This window comes from Artibeus jamaicensis, unplaced genomic scaffold (genome assembly GCF_021234435.1).
Source record: "Artibeus jamaicensis isolate MK-2021 breed Jamaican fruit bat unplaced genomic scaffold, CSHL_Jam_final scaffold_461, whole genome shotgun sequence".
Lineage (NCBI taxonomy): Eukaryota > Metazoa > Chordata > Mammalia > Chiroptera > Phyllostomidae > Artibeus > Artibeus jamaicensis.
The window spans coordinates 15,105,310-15,128,621 of NW_026522045.1; the positions used below are offsets into that span (position 1 = coordinate 15,105,310).

Sequence of the window (23,312 nt, forward strand, 5' to 3'; positions counted from 1 at the left end):
AGAGGGCAATAATGGACTCTTTGGGTAGAGGAAATTATCTTTTTAAAGACATTTTATGTTTCCAGTTTTATTTAGATATAATTGGCATAAAACATCATGTAAGTTTAAGGTGTACAATGTTATGACTTGATATAAATTACAAAATGATTATCATGTTACCCGATGATTAGTGCTATGGAGAAAAATTAAAGAAAGAAAGAAAAATAAGAAATGTGGGTGGAAAAAACTTAAAATAGAGTAGTCAGGGAATATCTCAGTGAGAAAGTGACATTTCAGCAGAGACCTTTAAAAGGTGAGCAAAAAAGCCATGCTTCTATCTGGTATGAAAGTATCCCAATAAAGAAAACATCTGTGCAAATGCCTAGTTTTGTCTAGGAAAATCAAGGAACTCAGTGTTGCTGAAGCTCGGTGGGTCTTGTAGGAGAGGAAGTAATGGAGAGGGAGAGGCAAATCCTTCCTATGAGGCCTTATATGGTAATGTAAGGTCTTTATCTTTTATTATGAGTGCTAGTCATAAGAGTTTCTTTAGTAAAAGAATGACTTTTTAAAACAGTCTCTCTAGCTGCCATGTAGAGGATAGAATGTAAGGGAGCAAGGACAGAAATAACATGAACAGTTTTAAGCCCAAATAAGGAGACTGATGTTTCCTTTGAATTATGGCTAAAAGTGGTGAAAATAAGTGGTAAAAAGTGGTTTTTACTAAACAGTAAAATGACCATGGGGTGCTATGGTTATTTTCTTTTCTTTCCCTTTTTTTCTTTTCTTTCATTAAATCAGGAAATAGTTTTTTGTAGCGGAGTCCCCATGAGACACTCAGCTAGATGCTGAAGAAGTACAATAATTGCATTGTATCACAAGGGTATTGCAAGCTTATAGTCTATAGATCATATAACTTGTCTAGGCCCACACTTTACATTAATGTCTGCCTATCCCAATCCTCCTACTTCTTTAGGACAGGCTAGAAGTATTTAGTCCTTAGAAAATTCCTGTCACACCTAGTGCCATTCTCCCAACCGAGGCGAATTATCCCTACTTACAGTATATTGAATACTTTATCCATTGAGCACAAAATAGCCTCAGATTGCTTTTCAAAACTATGCTTTTTAGACAGCCATTACTGATTAATTAGAAAGAACACTAGAAATTAAACATGTTTAGTATCACTAGTCTCACAACTGCCACATTACTCACTGCACCAGTGCATCTGCAAAGGACAATGAAATGGGGCTGATATCCAACCCATATTCTGCTCTTCGTGGGCTGGGTCTATGTTCTAAGAGTGTCTTTTTCTAAATTAAATGAAAGCACTTTATAGACTGGCAGCATCTCTGTCCTAGGGGAATAAGCAGGAGGCTGGTTGGTGTAACTGAAGCAAGGAGAGAGGGGAAAGAGACGGAGGACAGGAGAGAGAGAGAGAGGTGGGTGAATGGAAGTGTTCATCTTTGAAGAATAGCTAGGATTTTATGTTTGTCTTCCTATTTTAAATAGGAAATGATTGGTATGATGACAAAGTTAGTGTAAAAAATGGTCTAGGTAAGCTAGATGTTGTAAGTACAGAGCTGTAGAAAAAAGATTATAAAGAATGAGGCTTGGCTTTGCCTAATGGAGATGTTTATGTAAGTGGTTATTTGCCTCTGCCTCTTGGCAACTAACTAAATCCAATCTTGATTTCTGATCAGGTTCAACATTGCATGCCTTTCTGTTTGATAAATTTAAATGTAACATAAAACCAAGAGCAGTTCTCTATTTACTGATGCATTTTTACTTTGTTTAGTTACATTCTGTATTAAAGAAACACACATATAACATTTGTATTAAAGAAACACAACACTTAATAAGTACTGAATGATTCATAGTGCCACAGTTCCTTAGGTGATTTGATGTACACAACGTGGTTAGGCATATGGAGCCTAAAAAGTAAGTCAACTGGCCTGGAGAGGGACACCAAACCAGAACTATCATGAACTGGCTTCCAAGTTCAATAAATAAGACTGTTCAGCTGCCCCTCACCAGTGTATAAGGACATACCAGCATTCCCCATACTGTAAGAGAAGCTCCTGATAAATGAGGATATGTAGGAGTACAGAAGTTTCAGGTGAATGTAAAGAAATTGGAAGGGCAAAATTTTAGCCCCAAAGCTGAGGCCATTCAGAGGAGAAACTTTAGCATGCATGCTCTGGCAACACACCAGTAACAAAGGCTACCAGTTACAAAGCTCTCTGATGTGGCTTACTCTTAGCCAGTTTTATTTAAAAACTTGTCATTTGATGTATAGTCTTATCCCCCCACCCACCTTGCTTTCTATAATCCCTTTCATTTGAGTCGTGTTTCTCTACATGTTCTCCAACTCTATTATTTCTGTCTTGTACTGAGACCAGAAAAACAATAACACAGCCCAGGTGCAGACACCTGAAGTATTTATGGAAAAGTAGGATGACCTCTCATTAATTTTTTCTCCTATGTTTAAGATATTAAAGATTTTCCTGAATATTTTAGCCAAAGTAGCACTTGGCCAGATGTCCTCAGGGAACAGTCTATATGGACTTTTGGCTCCCTTTCATTTGGGTGGCTATTTGGAGAAAACACTTCATATACATATAATGCTTTATGGTTTAACAGGCTCTTTCATGTATATTTACACTTAACCTCTACAATAACTCTGATGAGAAAGGTGAGTGAAATTTTCCAATACTACACAGTAATTATGTGATAAAGTATGTATTATAATAAAAGTTGGGATCCTTATTTCATGCTAGACTACTTTATTATTTGTTAGGATCCCCTGGGAAATCTTGACATACTAAAACAAGTTGTACATTTTATAAAAGGTTTTATTTGAAAAAAAATCTAAATGGGGGGGGGGTCTCTGCCTGCAGGGACCTTTTCCTCAATGGGCTTTCATTGGGTTTAATTTGCAAAGGATACAGGGTATATATTTAAAGCTTATCAATCATTGTCAGGCAGTAATGATCAAACAATAGATAACATTCAAAGAACTTTGAGGGCTTATTCTGAGTCAGGGTCAGATAGTTAAAGGGACATAAAACTGTAGGGAACAAACTCATTTCATGCTTGGACCCTTATAATTTAAATTGAGGATATTAGCAAAGTAGGTTTCTTAGGATTTTATGCATTCTTTCTTAGGCCTGATAGCCCCAGGGAACCCACCCTTTCCAGCACAGGGCCTCACCCACCTCTGGCATTGTTTCAGGCTTAAGGCAGGCAGGGGAAGTAAGGCAGCCAAGAGATTATGAGACTTCTTGCAGACAGAATGAAGATTTAGGTTATGTCGAAGCTGAGGTGGTGAGGGTCCATCACTGCCTTTTTCTATAGCCTCTCATGTCCTTCCCTGAGAGACCCCTCATGGCCATGCCTGTCTTAGGTCACCCCTCCGTTGAAGAAGCTTACCCATCATTGGCTAACCGGTCATGCACTGGGGGCCAGGCAGGGTGAAGTAAAGTGGATAGACATGGTGCTCCTTCCAGGGAGATAAGCTTTGTCTCCTTAGTGGCTTAGTGTCTCAAGGTCTTTCACTCAGCCCTAGCCATAAGGGGTTACAGTTTCTGAAACCAGGCAGGGCAATTCCCAACATCTAAAACTTTGAATGGTAAATTTATTTAAAAATTTTATGGGACTTAAGGCAACCAATAGAGTAGGCATGATAGAATATCCACCTACTCAAATCTGAGGAAATATAGGGCTCTCTTTGTGACTGCCCATATTGTGAGTTTAATCATTTCAGGCTATAGATAACTTAGTGGTCAAAAATACTACAAGGGACTAAAGAGAAATTTTATTTCATTAAGCTCTGCAACTGTCAAAAGCAGCTACAATTGGAGGACTTTTATAATTCTACTTCATCTGTGGTGAAAGATATTTTCATTTCATGATGGTACCTGTTCTATCTCCATCAGTCAGATTACTTTATGAGCCATTTGCTTTGCAAGTAGGTATTTTTTTCTCCCTTAATGGAATAAAATAGTACAAGGTTAAGGCTCGTTATCAAACTAGAAACACTAGCCCATAATTTAAATTTGTCACTGTAGAAACTGTAAAGCAGAAATATATATAATATATAAATATATATTATACATATTTAGAAGTTTATTACCCACTGGAAAACTCTGAAAAGGCAATGACTCATTCAAGACTATCAATTTTTTAAAGTATATTTTATTGATTATGTTATTACACTCGTCCCTTTTTTCTCCCCTTTACCCCCCTCCATCCAGTACCCCTCCTCCCACCAGCATTCCCCCCTCCCCTTATTTCATGTCCATGGGTTGTACGTATACATTCTTTGGCTTTTACATTTCCTATACTATTCCTAACCTCCCACTTTCTATTTTGTACCTAACATTTATGCTTCTTATTCCCTGTGCCCTTCCCCCATCCTCCTCTCACCCCTCCCTGCTGATAACCCTCCATATGATCTCCATTTTTGATTCTGTTCCTATTCTAGTTTGCTTAGTTTTTGTGGGGTTTGGGGGGGGAACAGTTGTTGATAGTTGTGACCTTGTTTCCATTTTACTGTTCATAGTTTTGATCTTCTTCTTTTACTTATATAAGTCCCTTTAACATGTCATATAATAAGGGCTTGATGATGGTGAACTCCTTTAACTTGACCTTATCTGGGAAGCAATTTATCTGCCCTTCCATCCTAAATGAAACCTTTGCTGGATAGAGCAATCTTGGATGTAGGTCCTTGCCTTTCATGACTTGAAATGTTTCTTTCCAGCACCTGCTTGCCTGCAAGGTTTCTTTTGAGAAATCAGCTGATAGCCTTATGGGCACTCCTTTGTAGGTAACTCTCTCCTTTTCTCTTGCTGCTTCTAAGATTCTATCCTTATCTTTAATCTTGGGTAATGTAATTATGATGTGCCTTGGTGTGTTCTTCCTTGGGTCCAATTTTTGGGGGACTTTCTGAGCTTTCTGGATTTCCTAGAAGTCTATTTCCTTCACCAGATTGGGGAAGTTCTCCATTATTTTTTCAAGTAAGTTATCAATTTTTTGCTCTTCCTCTTCTCCTTCTGGTACCTCTATGATTCAGGTGTTGGAATATGTAAAGTTGTCCCAGAGGTTCCTGAGACTCTCCTCATTTTTTCTGAATTCTTGTTTCTTCATTCTGTTCTGGTTGAATGTTTATTTCTTCCTTTTGTTCCAAATTGTTGATTTGAGTCCCAGTTTCCTTTCCTTCACTGTTGGTCCCCTGTATATTTTTCTTTTTTTTTTTTAAGATTTTATTTATTTATCTTTAGAGGGGAAGGGAAGGAGAAAGGGAGAGAAATATCAATGTATGGTTGCTTCTCCTGTGTCCCCTGCTGGGAACTGGCTTGCAACCCAGGCATGTGTCCTGACTGTGAATCAAACCACAATCCTTTGGTTTGTAGGCCCACGCTCAATCCACTGAGCTACACCAGCCAGGGCATATTTTTCTTTATTTCACTTTTCATAGCCTCCACTTCTTTCTCTTTTTTGTAACCATACTCAATAATTTCTGTAAGCATTCTGATTGTCAGTGCTTTGAATTGTGCATCTGATAGATTGGCTATTTTTATCACTTAGTTCTTTTTCTGAACTTTTTATCTGTTCTTCCATTCAGGCCATATTTCTTTGTCTCAGCACACCTGTTATGTTGTAAGAGGTGGAGCCTTAGATATTCTCCAGGGTGGAGCCACCCATATTGCTGGGTTGTGGTATTGTATGTGTGGGAGGGGTCAGAGAGGAAACAATGCCACTTGCTAGGCTCTTGCCCCAGTTTCAGTCACCTGCCCCACTTTCCACAAGCAAATTGGGTCCTTCTGGTGCTGATTCCCAGGTGGGTGGTTTTGTGTGCATTCTATGACCCTGCAGTTCTTTCTAACTAATTCTCCTGTGAGTCTGGGGGTTTCTCCTGCTGCCGCAACCCCCACAGGTTTTTATAGCCAGAGGTTTTGAGACTTTAGTTTCCCACTCTGGAAACAAGGTTTTCATGGCCTGTCTTGCTCCCCGGTTGTTCATCCCACTTTACCTGCTCATGAATGTGGGACCTGGTGTACCAGTCAGCACCTCGCCCACCTTGTCCACCATTTTGCTGGGTCCTATCCAACCTCATTGTCCATTTCTGCCCCTCCTACCTGTCTCAATGAATATTTCTTATTTAACCCCTTGGTTGCTGGACTTCCATGTAGTTTGATTTTCTGGCATTTCTGGTTGTTTTTTTTTTAATTTTATTTATTTATCTTTAGAGGGGAAGGGAAGGAGAGAGGGAGAGAAACATCAATGTACGGTTGCCTTTTGTGCGTCCCCTGCTGGGATCTGGCCTGCAGGGAACCTGCCTGCAACCCTGGTATGTGCCCTGACTGGGATTCGAACTGCGATTGTCTGGTTCGCGGGCCTGCACTCAATCCACTGAGCTACACCAGCCAGGGCTCTGGTTGTTGTTTTTTTATTTGTTGTTGTCCTTCTTTTGGTTGTGCAAGGAGAAAAACTGTATATACCTGTGCCTCCATCTTGGGCAGAAGTCTCAAAGCTATTAACTTTAATGAAATATTCTGATTCACATGCAAATGAATTAAAGCATGAAAAACATGCAAATGAAGCAAAGCATTTCATACTTCATAGTTCTTAAAGTTTTAACTCTCCAAAAGGTTTTGAATTCTCAGAATATACATAGAACAATCTATCTATAGATATTTATGAATATGAAATCACTTAACAGTCATTTAGCACACTAACTACATATAAATAAAACTTTATTACTATATATAAATAAGAGAATAGAAAAAATGAACTCATATGAATGAATCGGAAAAGAGACTCATTGTAAAGAAGGACAGTTCTAATGTTCTTGCTCTGTTTAGAACAGTGGATACTATATCACTTTTTGTTCTTTTGTAAAATATAAAGATATTCCAAGAAAAAGTAAAAGATCAATGATTTTAGACTATAACACTTGAATATACTAAAGAAACCATTGTAGTGTAATAAAAATAACTGTTGGTAAAGCATGTAAACTGACAACTCAGATACCTACTTGTTTTAGTATGAAGGTGTATGTATCCTTAAAACAGGGCCCAAATATTTAGCATAAGAATAAAACTACAAGGACTTTATAAAAATTGCTACTTTAAAAATCTTTGTGGTTATTTTTTGTAGTCTGCCATGTGAAAGTCTAAATCTAAGGCCGATAAAAACTTGTTCTTTGATTACTCTTAATCAACTATTTTGTGAAAATACAAAATTCTAGGGACTCTTTTTATATTACTAACATGTCATGAATAGATCTATAATGCCAATTGATAGCTAATACAGTTATCTGACATAATTCAGACAGAAAGCTCACACTTGCCTGTATTTGTGAAACATTTTACTTTGCTTTCTAATGCTCAAATTGCAGCAGTGATAATAATAAATTTGATGTTAAAGACTTAGATAAAATATATTAGAAGTGAAACAGTAGTGAGCATCTATTAACCACCTAATTTCATAAGTAAGGAACTCAAGCCCAGAGAGGTGAAATGACTTGCCTGATACTGCAAAACTAAATGCTGGCACAATTGGAATATGACTAAGTCTCCAATTTTTTAGTCTAGTGTACTTTTGACTTCAAGAGACTGTCTCAAGCTTTAATTGGTTAGTGTCCAAAGTATATGACTTCTGTTTCATAAAAATTTCTGACTTTAGCCCTGGCTGGTGTAGCTCAGTGGATTGAGTGCAGACCTGGGAATCAAGCAACCATGGTTCTATTCCCAGTCAGGGCACATGCCTGGGTTGCAGGCCAGTTTCCAGCAGGGGACACACAAGAGGCAACCATACATTGATATTTCTCTCCCTCTCTCCTTCCCTTCCCCTCTAAAGATAAATAAATAAAATCTTTAAAAAATTTTTGACTTTAAAGTGAGTGCCTGGTAAGTAGGAGCCCCCTCTCTGTGCTAGCTACCTTACATTATTTGGGAGGATTGACATCATGGCAATATCAAATCTTCCAACCAATGAATAAAATATATCTTTCCATTTATTGTTTTGGATGATATTTGGCTTCTGCCAGCTAAGAAAAACCAATTCTCTCTGATTATACTTTTTTTCTTGGCCTCAAGTTATTGCAGTTGTGCAGAACAGTTGCCAGGCCATTCTGCTCTCATTTTAAAAAAAAGATTAAATGATAATCAGTAAAATTCAGGGAAAGTACAATGTGTTAATTTAGGGGAGGTCTGTTATTCAGCTCCAAACTAACATAGAAATGCCAACCAGACAATTACGTCATGTTCACTATTAAAGCTTTTCAAGAAAAATATAGTAAGCTGATATTTAATTTTATTAGAATATAATTTGATATCCGATAAACTGAGTACATTTAAGTTGTATAATTTGATAAGTTTTTATATATGCATAATATCATCACCACAATCAACATAGTGAACCATATTCACTACCACCCAAAAAATTTCCCAATGCCCCTCTATAATCCTTTCCTCAAGTTCAATCCCTGCCTTCCACATTCACAGGCAACCACTGATCTGCTTTCAGTCACTATATATTAGTTTTCATGTGCTAATATTTATTAAATATTTATTTATCTTTAGAGGGGAAGGGAAGGAGAAAGGGAGAGAAATATCAATCTATGGTTGCCTCTCATGCGTCCCCTGCTGGGAACTGGCCTGCAACCCAGGCATGTGCCCTGACTGGGAATCAAACCATGATCCTTTGGTTCACAGGCCCACGTTCAATCCACTGAGTTATACCAGCCAGGGCTCATGTGCTAATATTTTATATATACATGGAATCACACAGTCTGAACTCTTTTGGCTAGCTTATGTTACTCAACATAATTACTTTGAGATACATCCAAAGTTTTACATGTAACGAGAGTTTGTTTTTCAGTAATAAGTAGTATCACAATTTGTTTATACTTTCATCAAATGATGGATATTTAGGATGGATATAAAGATGCTATGAACATTTGTATACATGTATTTGTATGAGCATATGCTTTAATTTTCTTGAAGAATTACTTAGGAGTTGAATGAGTATATCATATGCTATGTGTGTGTTTAACACATTAAGAAGCTGCCAAACTGGTTTATGAAGTGGCTGCATCACTTTATATTCCCACAAGCAATATATGAATGTTCCAGTCTCTTCACATTCTTGTCAATGCTTGGTATAGTCAATCATTTTCATTTTTCAATTATAATAGATAATTGAAGTTTTATTTTTCATTTATTCAATGGCTAATGATCATCTTTTCCATGTATCTATTTGCCATTCGTATATTTTCTTCCTCTATTCAAATCTTATCTGTATTAAATTGGGTTATTTGTTTTCTCATAATTCAGTTTTGAGATTTCTTTATGTAATCTGCATGCAAATATTTATCATCTAAATGCAAAGTTTTATCTCAGTCAGTGGCTTGTCTTTACCTTCTTTTAACAGTGTCCTTTGAAGAGCAAAATTTTAGATTTTGATGGTCTATTTTATCAATTTTTGATTTTATGAATCATATCTTTGGTGTCATATCTAAGAAATCTTGGCTAACCCAAGGATGCAAAAATTTTCTCCTATATTCTCTTTTAGAAATGTTATATATTCAAGTTTTACATTTAGGTCTATGATCCATTTTGAGTTAATCTTCATATATGATATAAGGTCTAGACTCCTGATCCATTGTTGAAAATCAGCTGTGCAAATATTTGTTGGCTTATTTCTGAACTCTCTGTTCTGTTCCACTGATCTATATGTTGATAAACATATACAAGTGTAAAGAAAATAGTGCCATAAAGTTTTGATTAGTGTAGGTTTACAAGATCATATGAGTTTTGAAAGCAGATAATCCTCCAACTTTGTGTTTTTTTCAAAGTTGTTTTAGCTATTCTAGGTCCTTTGTATTTACATATGAATTTGAATAAATATGGATCTAAATATCAATTTGGAGGAATTTGACAAAATGACAAAAATGACTTCTTATCTATGAACACCATACATATATCTCTATTTATAATTTCTTTAACTTCTTTCAGTAGTATTTTATAGTTTTTAGTATACTGCTCTTGAACATCTGTTAAATTGACACCTACCCATTGTATGTTTTTTATGCTATTGTCAATAGTATTATTTAACTTAAATATAATTTCCAATTGTTAGTTGCTAGTATATAGAAAGAACATAGACAATTCTGTTTTTATCTTATATCCTGCAATCTTATTAAACTCACTTGTGTCTAGTAGTTTTCGTAGATTTAAGATCTTCTATATAACCCTGACTGGTGTGGCTTAGTGGGTCGGGCACCGTCCTGCAAACTGAAAGGTTGCCAGTTCCTGGTTAGCACATGTGACTGGGTTGCAGGCCAGATCCCCAGTTGGGGGCTTGTGAAAAGCAACCAACTGATGTTTCTTTCCCTTTCTTTCTCCCTTCCTTTCCCTCTCTCTAAAAAAATAAACATAATCATTAGAAAAATTTAAAGACCTATATAGGTAATCACATAATTTGTGAATAAAAACAATCTTATTTCTTTCATTCCAATCTGAATGCCTTTTATTTCTTGCCTTAATACAATTGCTAGAACTTCCTGTACAATGTTGAATAGAAGTGGAAAAAAAAGACCTTCTCATCTTGGTTCCTGATCTTAAGAGCAAAGCATTCAGTTGTTTTCCATTGTGTGATACTATCTACAGCACAGGAGGCAAGCACAAGGCCCACAGGCCGAATCCAGCCCTCCACCTTGTTTTATCAAGCCGGCACCTTGTTTCTACCTGGTGGCAGCGCTGAACCCCTTACCCCTAGTTAAGGAATTACATTTATACAGTCCTAAAATTATATTCGGCCCTTTGAAAGCAACAGCAAGGCTAATGTGGCCCATGGTGAAAATGAGTTTAACACCTCTAATCTACAGAAATTTTGTAGGTTCCTTTTGTCAAATTGAGAGGGTTTCTTTCTAGCAGGGACTTCAATAGCTCAGCTGGCAGAGCAGAAGACTGTAGTGGATGAGAAAGTTTCTTTCTATTTATTGTGTTCTGAGAGATTTAAAATAAATGAAACGTTTTTGTTGAGTCATAATGTTACCAAACACGGGGTCCAAGGGGGGGCAATATTTGGCCCACCCAGGGATGCCAAAAAAACTGTTACAGTAAACAGGGGCCCCTCCCAAGGAAAGTATACTAATATCTACTGGGCTCATCTGTCCACCACCAGAGGAAAGACATCTCTCAATGCCAGAGATTTGTGAAAAGGAAACGAAATGTTTATTTAATGCTATTCAGGCCTAATGCCTCCATTAAAGTATCAAAATCCTTTAGGGTATACACCTACACCCACACAGCGCTCCCTTCTCCCACTGTCCCAACTCCGGGTACCGTAAATCAGGAAAAGAGCACACATCTGTGTTTCAGGCCACTGGCACCGTCAGCTGTGTTGACTATCCAAGCAGGATCTCTAGTTAATCCAAAGTCATATGGCACCCTCTCACGGTCCACTGGCAAGAGTTCTTTGTACCCAGTTCCAGTCAAAGTCTCTCTTGCTTTCCAGGCCATGCAGCCAAAGGGGGCACCCCAAAGCCACGTGGGCCTCTTCTACCAAAGCTGCAGGGGTCTACACTCCACCAAAAGCATGTGTCTTTCTTCTTCACCTGGCTGCAGGGATCTCCATTCTGGCAAAGTAGTGTGGTTTTCCCTTTCACCTGGCTGCAGGGGTCTGCACTCTGGCCAAAACCACATGGTTTTCCCTCCTAATGGCTGCTGCGTCTGGGTTTGTATCTCTGCACCTATCCTCCTTTGCAGCCCCATTTCCAACTCCTCCTACGTTCAGTTACACCTGCCAGTATTTCTGTATTATTACAAGTTTACTGGGCTGCCATCATTAGTCTGGGTGGGTATGGCCCCATGGTGTGGAGCCAATCAATTCCAAGCTCTCACACAGGTGCTGTAACTCAGGGGACCAGCTCCCAGTTACATCTTGGGTAGAAGCCACTTCCTTCTCCCTGGCTCAAAGTATGGCCACCGCTATTTAAGATATTTATAAAATCAGTTAAAGGTTATAAATATGTTAAATGACCATTCCAGAGGTTAGCTGCGAAACTGTTGCTATGCAAAACAGTTCTCAATGGCCCTGCTCCATTTGTCCGTTCCCCCTGGGGGGGTGGTGAGGACATCTTAACATTTCTTGGATACCCTAAGCTCTGGACCCCATGCCAAATCCTTTTTTTTGGGGGCCCCCTCCTGGCTGCACCCTGTTACAATAAGAATTCTAAAAATTTCCTTTTGGGAGTATTCATTTTTAGTATCTAGAATACAATTAATTTCAGCATATTGATCTTATATCCTATAAATTTGCTGAATTCATTTACTAGCTATAACTTTTCTATGTATTTAGGATTTTGTAGATTTAGGATTTTCTACACATATACTCTAATAAGCATATACAGAGAGCTTTACCATCCCCCTTTCCCTCTGGCTGTCACCCACTGTTGTCTGTCTGTTTTATATATATAATCATATATGTATATGTTTTTTAATCCCTTCACCTTCTTTCATCCAGCACCTCAACCTCCCTCCCCTCTCACAGCTCTGCTGTCATAGAAGGTTAAAAAAAGAAGGGGACCAATCTTTTGAGATAAGAAGTAATCATGGAAGCAGACATCAAGGTATTCAAATGTAAAGATGAAGTTTCCTGGCAAAACTGGTTAAGAACTAAATGTAGAATCATCAACTTTTCAGACATTTTTTTAACAATCTGATGAAAATATGAATTGAATGTTCACTGAAATGATGAGAAGGTAAAGCATCTGAGTTATATTTGGGGAAGTGAGATTTTTTAATTAAGAAAATTCCCATATGAGGTCTATATATTAATTACTATATAATAATCACTATATATTAATTTTGGGTGCTCTCCAAATTCTCATTTTAAATACTTCTACTTTTCGGACTCAGTTCCTAGAGTACCCCTACTCCCACCCCACCCAACCTCATTCTGGCTGAGGCTTCAGGACAAGAATAGAGGGTTGAGGCACTTTATAATTGAGATACTTATCTGAATGACTCAACTAAGATCAGCAAGTGAAAAGCAATTGCAACAGGACAAAAAGGGACTAAAAGGAGGCTTTTTGTTCATTTCCTTTTTTGCAGAAGAGTGCTGGTATTTAAAATAATTTATTTATTAAATGAATGGTCTTCACGGATCTTTGCTTTCATTCAAAGAAATCTTGTATGCTGAGGAGACATATAGAAATGGTGAAAGATGAAAAACCAGGGACTATAAGCAAACCTGCCTCCTAAAATTTAACCAGCCCAATGGAATATTATATAATCAAGCAATGCTCTCTAAGGTTAGGGTTGCAGATGTTGCATGGGTCATACTTGCACTAAAAAATTATTTTTGTTTACAAATTTGAATCTTGAATTCAAATTCAACTAGGCATCCTGTAATTTTATTTGCTATATCTGGCAAGCCTATTAAGGTGTTATTCTATCACATCTGTTCTATTTAAAATTCAGAGCCAAGTTTTATAATTTAACATTCTTTAAAGAACAGTAAAAAAAATAATAATAAATTTTAAAAAAAGAACAGTCAGTGTTATACCCAGCTAGGAAAATTACAGCTAGGGCATTACCCAACCCAAATCTGCAGTTCCTGGAACAGGGTAATGAACAAACATCAGGGAACAATTGGGTTTAAAATTCTAGCCAAATAAGGTAACTAACCCGGGCCGCCAGAAAGTGCCCGCCAGCAGCAGCACCCACCAATCAGGGACCCTCGCCGTTTTTAAATAAGCCAATAGCTAACTGCCACCTTCTGTATGCCTTTGCTTGCTTGCTAGAATATATAAATACCCAGTAGTCTGTAAGCCAGGCGCGACTTCCATTTTGTAGCTCTGAGTAGCTGTGACTCCAGTCACAGTTGGGGAAGTTCGCCCCTGCGCAGGAAAATCTTTGGCCATTAAAATTTTATCAATTCGGTTCCAGACTCCGAGAGTGTGTATTTACCCACCGATTGTCTACAACATTTGGGGGCTCGTCCGGGATATACATACACTCGGAAGACCATCAACCGCTGGGCCCGGTAAGTTTCGGCAGAACTGGGGTACCCCGATCTTGGGAACGGTCTAGACCTCTTGAGCCCCGAGGGGGTAGGTGGGACGCTACCGGCAGTCCCCCCGGGGAATTCCCAAGGAGAGGACGCTCTCGGGAATCGGAGCTAGGCTCCCGCCACTGGGTCGCAATTGGTTTCGATTTTCGCACTGCATTGCGCAGCGATATTGTGGTTGCGTGAAAGGATTTGTGTCTGTGTGGGCGCCTTTTATTGTTTGTCCAGAAATTGTGTCTAAAATTATATGTGTTCCCTCTAGGCTTAACAACTCTTTTAGTAGCCCTAGGACTCTGGGAGATCACCGAGGTCTCCCGCCGCAATTCCAAGATGGGACGATAATTGTCCGTGGCAGACCGACCCCCTCAGGTGCGAGAGGGTGAGGCTTCGGAATTTTCCAGTCTCTGAGGATTTCTCTGTGCTCTTGAGGGCATCGGCCGCCTAATCACGCCTGGAAAGGTGAAAAAGAAATGAAGCGGGGAAGGGAGCAGAGACGTGAAAGTGTTTTGGGTTGAAAAACTTGGTTTCTGACTGCTCTTTTGTGATAATGGAGCTGGAATTGTGGGCGATAGCAAGGGAAATATCTGGTTTTTACATCACCTGTATTCTTTTTACTCTGAGCCTTTGTTTGCTTTGTTGGAACTGTGTGAGTAGCTCTACAGAGAAGCGTGTAATGATCCAGAAGGAGAAAGGGGGGTCTTAGAACCCCTTCCTGATAGTAGATCACAGGAGGAGAAAGATGATGAGGAAAGAAACCTCATTAATGCTCTGAACCCAGGGAATGAGGGACCCCAGAGAGCGGGAACTTCCGTGGTGACATTGCTTTCTAGGGAGGTGAGGCCCACTATGGCTTCTCTTGCCCTGCAAGTGGGAGAAGTCTCCACCACGGATTCGCAGCCTCTGCAAGTGAGCTCTGCTCACCCACTGCAGCAGGGGTTGCCAGGAGCCACTTTGGCTCCCGAAATTGGAGCTACAGAGCCCCCACCTTCACAGGTGAGTGGAGCCTGCTCTCCACCTGCATTGGTGACTGCAGCCTCAGTGCACCACCCCCAGTGGGTGGAGGGCAGCTCTGTGGTGCCCCCACGCCTGTGAGTGCAAGAGGCCTTGGGGGCTTCCAGGGCTCCTGAAACCGGAGTCCTGGAACCTTCCCAGGTGGGTGGAACCAGAGTCGGGGTGCTGCCATTTTGGGTAAAATGGATGAGCCATGTGAGTGCCCCACCATGGAGGACAGCGCATGCTTGGGTGCCGCCATGCTGGATGACTCCACGTGCATGGGCGCCACCATCTTGGAACTGGATAAGGCTTCTCTTCTGATTACGGGCTGTATGCTGCTTCTGTGTGGGCACTGCAGCCGTCAGGTTCTCTGTGTAACTGGTTCTGATAGTAATGGCTCTGGTTTTGAAGGTCATGAACTGAGGTCCAAGGGTGACCATCTGATTTATAGGGTATTTGCAAGGTCTAAATTTCAGAAAGGTACAAAATGTCCCTGCGAATCTAGGGATTTTTAGTGGAAGGACTTTTGGCTGCCACATACTGAGTTTAACTACTGAGTTTACGTATAGTCCTTCCCAGTGTGGGAAAGGGACCTAGATTAAAAGAAAGTGATGGTTAAATCTAGATGAGCAGAAATGTGTATAAAAAATATGAAAGTTTTAAACATGGAGTAAAGGAAATCTCAGCTACTTGTTTTCTGGTTTTGTGAGAAAAGAGCAAATTTCTCACATGTGATTCTGTTTCTGATCAGAAACTCTGTATGTATCTGAAGACCTAGGGAAGGTCACCTGTAACCAGTTGGGGAGAATGCCTTTGCCACCTGGGACCCAGGAAGGGTCATTTAGGGCTGATGAGTGCTTCAGCCTGAGGCAAAGCAGCATGTCTCTGCCATGAGACCGGGCCTGAAGGAGCATGTCTCTGCGAGGCACCAGTGGAAACACTGGTGCAGGAAAATGCCTCTACCTGTGTATTGATTCGGAACTCTATGTTTCGGATTTTGCTCTGTATCTGCTCTGAAAAAAAAAATTAAAGATTCCAAAAAAGGTTGAAACTTCATACTCTGTAAAAAAGTGAACAAAAGAAAGTATAAGATATGGAAATGAAGAAGTGTATAAAAGGTTGTAGAAGTTTTTTGAATGTTGCTGAAGGGCTGTGAAAAGCTGTAAAGATAAAAGAGGGTGTGCAAAAGGTTGTAAAAGTTTACAAAAATTTTGGAAAGGAATTATATAAAGTTAGTAATGGAAGGTATAAAGCATGGAAATGCAATCTTAGTAGATATCAGAAGGGAAAAAGATTTTCCATTATGCTTTGTATTTTTCTCCCTACCTGAACCCTTCAGAATTTAGCATTCTAAAGGAATGAGTGATGACATAAGGTTTCTTTGCATAAAACCAATAAGACCAGTCTTTAATAGTGGTTTTGTTAACCAGGACTTTGACTGGAATGTCACGCCTGAAGGAGGCATGTATGGGTTCTGGTCATTACCAGAAAGCCCTGAGGAACTGAGATTGACTTGTGAAGCTAGCAAAAGCCCTCAAGAAAAGCCTGGTACTTTAGTTGATTGTGCGGTTCATGCGAGTATTTCTAGGGAAGGAACGAAAGTTGCTTTCCTGAAAGATGGCTAAAAAGGAACCTGTAGACACAATAGAGGCTCAAAGACTTGAGTAAAACAACTGGTACCGGCAAAGCCAGATGGCAGGTGTGTGGCTCTGCTTTTGTGCCCTGAGGGGCGAACTGAGAAGTCAATCTGAAGGTTCCCTGTGTCAGTTCCAGCAAAGTAGACTTAGGGATCATAAGTGATCCAGGCTGCTCTTGGTGTGTTTATGCAAACGAACAGTCAAAATCAAAAGTGGGACCCAAAGTAGTCCCTGTAAATAACAATGAGGGTGATCTTAAGGAGAAAAATTATAATTCAAGGAAAATCACAATGCTCAATATTAGACATCAAAATGGCGCAGCTAATTGTCTTGAAAGTTTGTTTTCATTTGAAAGTTGAAACCAGGTTTGTGATGTTACCGAAGATGTACAATTTACCGGTGGAAAGGATCTTGCAATGGAATGTCTTCCCAAAAGACAGTCTCAGAGGCGCAGAGACTGGTTTGGGGATTGTTGTGTAAATTAACCTGTGTGTTCTCTGTTTTCATAGAGTGTATGCCTATGACCTGCCTATGCCTGTGAGTGATTGGTTGGAATATAGGCCTCAGAGCTCAGGCCAAGTAGAAAGGATGAATAGAACTCTAAAGGAAACCATAATAAAACTAAAAGAGGAGACCGGCGACAGCTGGGTAGAGCTACTCCCTCTCGCCCTTTTTAGAGTGAGATGCACCCCTTATACTGGATCCTGGACCCCTTATGAGATAATGTTTGGACAACCTGTCCCCATTATCCCCAAACTTTCCAGTGAAGAAATAGCCAGCACAAATCATAACTTCCTTAAGTCCCTCCAGGCTTTGCAGCAGGTGCGACAGGAGATACGAGTCCTACGCCACCAGCCTCCAGCTGAGACAACCCGATGGCCAGCTCCACCTGAACCGGGACAATGGATCTGGGTCCTTAACCATCACCGGGGAAGCCTAGAGCCGAGGTGGACTGGCCCCTTCCAGGTCCTGCTCAGCACCCTCTCTGCAGTACGAGTAGCAGAGAAGCCCTACTGGATTCACCTATCACACACGAAGCCAGCCCAGCCCCCAGAGGACCACCAAGGAACATGGCGGATCAGCAAAGATCCCGAGCAACCGCTAAGACTGAAATTTCTCAAACAGTAAGACTTTTCCTGCTTGTAGTAACTCTGCCCCTAACCCGTGGCAGATTCCAAGCTAGCCCCAAGGACCTCGACGCAGCCCTTTTTGGACCACCCTGTGAGTGTAGAGGAGGAACTCGTACTGACTATGCCATACCCTCCTCCTATACACGGACCACGGATTGTGGAGCCACTGTAGCTTACCTACCCTATTCTAGAACCTCCACAGGAGTCAGCCAGCCCGAATGGGTATGTGTACCAAAGCCTACATGGTTTCCTCCCTCTCTTACTCCCCTTGCTAGGGCCTTTACTAACAGTAATATTAATTTTAACAATAGGACCCATAATATTAAACAAAGTGTTTGTGTTCATCAAAGACAGAATAGATGCTGTCAAGCTAATGGTCCTATCCCAACCCTACACCATCTTACCCCAAGAAGATGAGTCAATGGTTTGACCACCTCCCCACAGAAAAGGGGGGAGTGTTATACCCAGCTAGGAAAATTACAGCTAGGGCATCACCCAACCCTAAATCTGCAGTTCCTGGAACGGGGTAATGAACAAACATCCAGGAACAATTGGGTTTAAAATTCTAGCCAAATAAGGTAACTAACCCGGGCCCGCCAGAAAGTGTCCGCCAGCAGCAGCACCCACCAATCAGGGACCCTCGCCGTTTTTTAAATAAGCCAATAGCTAACCGCCACCTCTGCTTCTGTATGCCTTTGCTTGCTCGCTAGAAAATATAAATACCCAGTAGTCTGTAAGCCAGGCGCGACTTCCATTTTGTAGCTCTGAGTAGCTACGTGACTCCGGTCACAGTTGGGGAAGTTCGCCCCTGCACAGGAAAAATCTTTGGCCATTAAAATTTTTATCAATTCGGTTCCGGACTCTGAGAGTGTGTATTTACCCGCCGATCGTCTACAACATTAGAAGTTTTAGGGGGGGGAGGAAATGGGAGGGAGGTGGGGAGCAAGGGGCAGGGGAGGCTGGGATGGGAAAAATAGACAAAAAACTGTACTTGAAAAATAACTAAATAAAATTTAAAAAAAAAAGTTTTATACTGCTCTATGGAGAAAAACATAGCTTTTTTTCTCAACTGTGAAAAAATTGAAATCTAACTGTTGTATTACTTTTCAAAAGGTTTAGGAGGGCAATAATTTCATCAACAGAATGTAGAGTCTAAGTTCCTATTCATATCAATAAGACACTTATTATCTTATTATCAATAAGATAACTTATTATCAGCAAGAATAAGTTAAAGGTTGGTAAGTTTGGTTCTCTGCCTTCTCAATCAGAGTTATATACCTATTACTACCACACTTTGTTTCAGTGATCTTGGGGGGAAGGAGTAAATTCAGAAAACAACCCCTTGCTAGTAGTCCTGACAATGAGCACAGCATGGGCTTTGTGTCTGCTTCACACTTGCTGAGCAAGGGAGGGTTAAAATCTTTTTAAATGTTGCCATGCAAATTGCTGTTTACCATGTAAAGTACAAAGTACAGAGCAAGGAGAAAGGCCACAGGGTCATTATGCTTTAGTGGCAAAAGGCCTGTCATTATTTTCATTATATTCAGTGCCAGCAAACTGTTTGTTAAAGGACAAAATTGGAAATTCTCCACTTCACTCTTTTTTTAGGACTGTTTTATTTATTTCCACAACCTAAGGAAAAGAAAGAAAACTTTGCAGCTGGAGCACAGCAGTTGTCAGGGTCTTTTAGTGCCCACAGGCTGCCCCTATCCAATGACACTATTCTCACTGGTGAGCCAATTGAATTTCATGTTTTCCTTATATTGAGTTAAAATCTTGAAAACATATTGTTACTGAAGCTTGCTTCATAAGACTGACATATAATTTGGTCAGTCACTGAGGAAAACTAATCACATGAGGTTTTTTTGGCCTGAGGAATCTCTCCCTTCTCTGAAGATACATTCTTTCACTTGTACCACTAACATGATCTTTATCCCTTTATGCTGTGTGTTACATTTTTTTGTGGCTTATCTCCCTTATTCAGTGATAAACCCTGTGAGATCTCAGCAAGGTCCCTGTTTACTCATCTTAATCCCCTCATCCATAACTTTACATAGTTTACATACTTCTTGATAACTATTTGTTAAATAAATGAGTATGTGAACTCTTTTCATTCTGTACTAACTATAGCACCATCATACCCAGATGTGTGAGGCTTCTAAGCAAATATCTCAGAAAGGAGTTTGCTCCATTTTGTTAACTCTAAATAAAACACTTTGCAGTTCTGTTACCAAAAACTACTTGAATGCAGAAAGAAAGAAGACAAAGATATTGCCATTTCCCCATTGTCATAGTCCAAAAAGTAAGTAATGCAGCAAATAGAATAACTTCTTGAGCCCTTTGGGTAAAAAGAAAGATTTAGCTGAAGTGAGTATTGACTATAAATGCAGCATATTCCAGAGTCTTAAAATAACTCTTTTGTTATATTCTCAAAGCCAGATGCTGAACTACAGCTTGGTTGAGACATCATTAATTGGATTTTAGGTCAGTGTGTTTTTGATTTTCTGTGGGGAGACCTGAGTGTGACCACAGGAGAATAACAAACACTGAAGAGCAAGACAAGTTATTTTGAAATAAGGGGAGGGGATTTCTTTAAAAAACTTTATACAATAGCAGAATAAAATACGCAAAATAAAGTGCCAAAGGGGGCCACAAACAAGTGGAAGACCAGTTGAGAGAGCTTCATTCCTCTGAGTAAACCAAGAGAATACATTCAGTATTCAGGAGACTAAGGAAAAAAATAATTACCTAGAGAGAATTGGTCCAAGATTCCAGAACAAAGGAACCCCATTTCCTTAGAAGTAAAAGTGAGAGGGAGGTACAAAACATGAAAGAGAAAGAGAACCACAGAGATAGATCAAGCAAAAAAAAAGTTAAAAATAAGGGAGAGGGCCCTGGCTGGTGTAGCTCAGTGGATAGAGTGCGGGCCTATGAACCACACGATTGCAGTTTGATTCCCAGTCAGGGCACATGCCTGGGTTGCAGGCCAGTTCCCAGCAGTGGACACACAAGAGGCAACCATACATTGATATTTCTCTCCCTCTCTCCTTCCCTTCCCCTCTAAAGATAAATAAATAAAAGCTTAAAAAAAAAAACTAAGGGAGGAAGAAATATAGATCCCATAGGATCAGAGCTAAAGTAATGAGTTTAGTCACAATATCAGAAAATCAGGTAAGAACAATTTAAATTCAACTAATCAATTTAAAAGGGATACCAAGCACTTACTATGTACAAGTCATTGTATCAGGTTGTTTTTACTATTATATTTCATTTAATCCTCAAATAACTAAAAAGTTTTATCTCCACTTCCCAGATTTAAAAAATGGTGGGTGATACATATAAGGTTTAAGATCACACAGATAATAATTGAAAAGGAATTCTAATTCAGGAATAATTCAGGTGGTTCTTGACAGACTGAAGTCCATGCTCTTTCCACTATACTTAATAAATAGAGTTAGCATTAGGCTGGTTCAAATAACTATGTATATTTATATTTGCTTCTAGAAGAAGTCTATTTCTTTTTTGGGGGGGAATTACTAAGAGTTAAATTTTTTAGACTTCAATGAATTCTTTTAGAAAACACAGAATAAGTAGACACACATATATAACATAGGTAATATATGCATATATGTATATTATTTGCCATAATGTAACATTTGTTATATATGAAGTTACTCTGTAATCACTTTCTAAAGGTGCTATCTTACTATTTACAATTCTAAATAATGGTTATCTTACATACATTGCCATTTTCTTGTTCTTTTTAAATACTTCCAAATATCTTACAAGTTTTTCTAACTGTTCTCCATTGCTTTAACCACTGCTTTGCTTAAACAAGATTTTTAAAAAATTTTATTTAGTTATTTTTCAAGTACAGTTTTTTTGTCTATTTCTACAGTCCCAGCCTCCCTGCCCCTTGCTCCCCACCTCCCTCCAATTTCCACCCCCCTTAGTTCTCCTCCCTGTGTCCCTCCTATTTGTTCCTCCAAATCCCTCCCCCTTTTTCCCCATAACTTCCCTCCCCTCTCCCCTCTGGTCACTGTCCCCTTCTTCTCTATTTCAGTGTCTTTGTTTTTTTTTTCCTCTGATTGCTTGTTTGTTTTGTTGTTTAGCTTCCTGTTAAAGGTAAGATCATATGGTATTTGTCTTTCAACACCTGGCCTATTTTACTCAGCATAATGCTTTCCAGTTCCATTCATGTTGTTGCAAAAAGCAGTACCTCCTTCTTTCTCTCTGCTGCATAGAATTCCATTGTGTATATGTACCACAATTTTTGATCCATTCATTTACTGATGGGCACCTAGGTTGCTTCCAACTCTTGGCTATTGTAAATTGTGCTGCTATGAACATTGTGGTGCATAGGTTCTTTGATATTGATGTTTTAGGATTCTAAGGATATAATCCTAGCAGCGGAATTGTTGGGTTAAAAGGCAGGTCGATTTTTATTTTTCTGAGAAAATTCCATACTGTTTTCCATAATGGTTGTACCAGTCTGCACTCCCACCAACAGTGAACTAAGGACCCCTTTTCTGCACAACCTCTCCAACATTTGTTGTTTGTTGCTTTGTTTATGATAGCCATCCTGACTGGTGTAAAGTGGTATCTCATTGTGGTTTTAATTTGCATCTCTCTGCTAGCTAACGATATTGAGCATCTCTTCATGTGTCTCTGAATGTTCTGTATGTCCTCCTTGGAGAAGTGTTTGTTCAAGTCCTTTTCCCATTTTTTAATTGGGTTCGGTGTCTTCTTAGAGTGGAGTTATGTAAGTTCTTTGTATATTTTGGAGATTAAACCTTTGTCTGAGGTATCAGTGGCAAATATGTTTTCCCATACAGTTGGTTGTCTTTTTAATTTAATACTGTTTTCTTTAGCCACGCAGAAGTTTCTTATTTTGATGAGATCCCATTTCTTTATTCTTTCCTTTATATTTCTTGCTCTAGGGGACATATCAGTAAAAAAGTTGCTGCATGAAATATCTCAGATTTTCATGCCAATGTTCTCCTCGAGGACTTTAATGGTGTCACAGCTTATATTTAAGTCTTTTATCCATCTTGAATTTATTTTGGTGTATGGTATAAGTTGGTGCAAAAGTTTCATTTTTTTGCATGTAGCTGTCCAGTTCTCCCAACACCATTTGTTGAAGAGGCTATCTTTAATCCATTTTATGTTATTGCCCCCTTTGTCAAATATTAATTGACTGTAGAGAGTTGGGTTGATTTCTGGGCTCTCTGTTCTGTTCCATTGGTCTATGTGCCTGTTTTTATGCCAGTACCAGGCTGTTTTGATTACAGTGGCCTTGTAATACAGTTTGATATCAAGTATTGTGATCCCTCCTACTTTGTTCTTCTTTTTCAAAAGTGCAGCTGCTATTCGGGGTCGTTTATGGTTCCATATAAATTTTCAAAGTGTTTGTTCTATGTCTGTGAAATACGCCATTGGTACTTTAATAGGTATTGCATTGAATCTGTAAATTGCTTTGGGTAGTATGGACATT

General features: G+C 39.4%; 1 protein-coding gene across 1 annotated transcript in view; it reads left to right on the forward strand.

The window, feature by feature from the left end:
- The first annotated feature begins 13,840 nt into the window (after nucleotides 1–13,840).
- The window catches only part of PLS3 (plastin 3), a 141,787-nt gene continuing 132,315 nt past the window's right edge, over nucleotides 13,841–23,312 (forward strand). The window contains exon 1 of the mRNA XM_053657464.1: nucleotides 13,841–14,034. The gene's annotated coding sequence lies outside the window, so the exon portion shown is untranslated. The remainder of the gene's footprint in view (nucleotides 14,035–23,312) is intronic.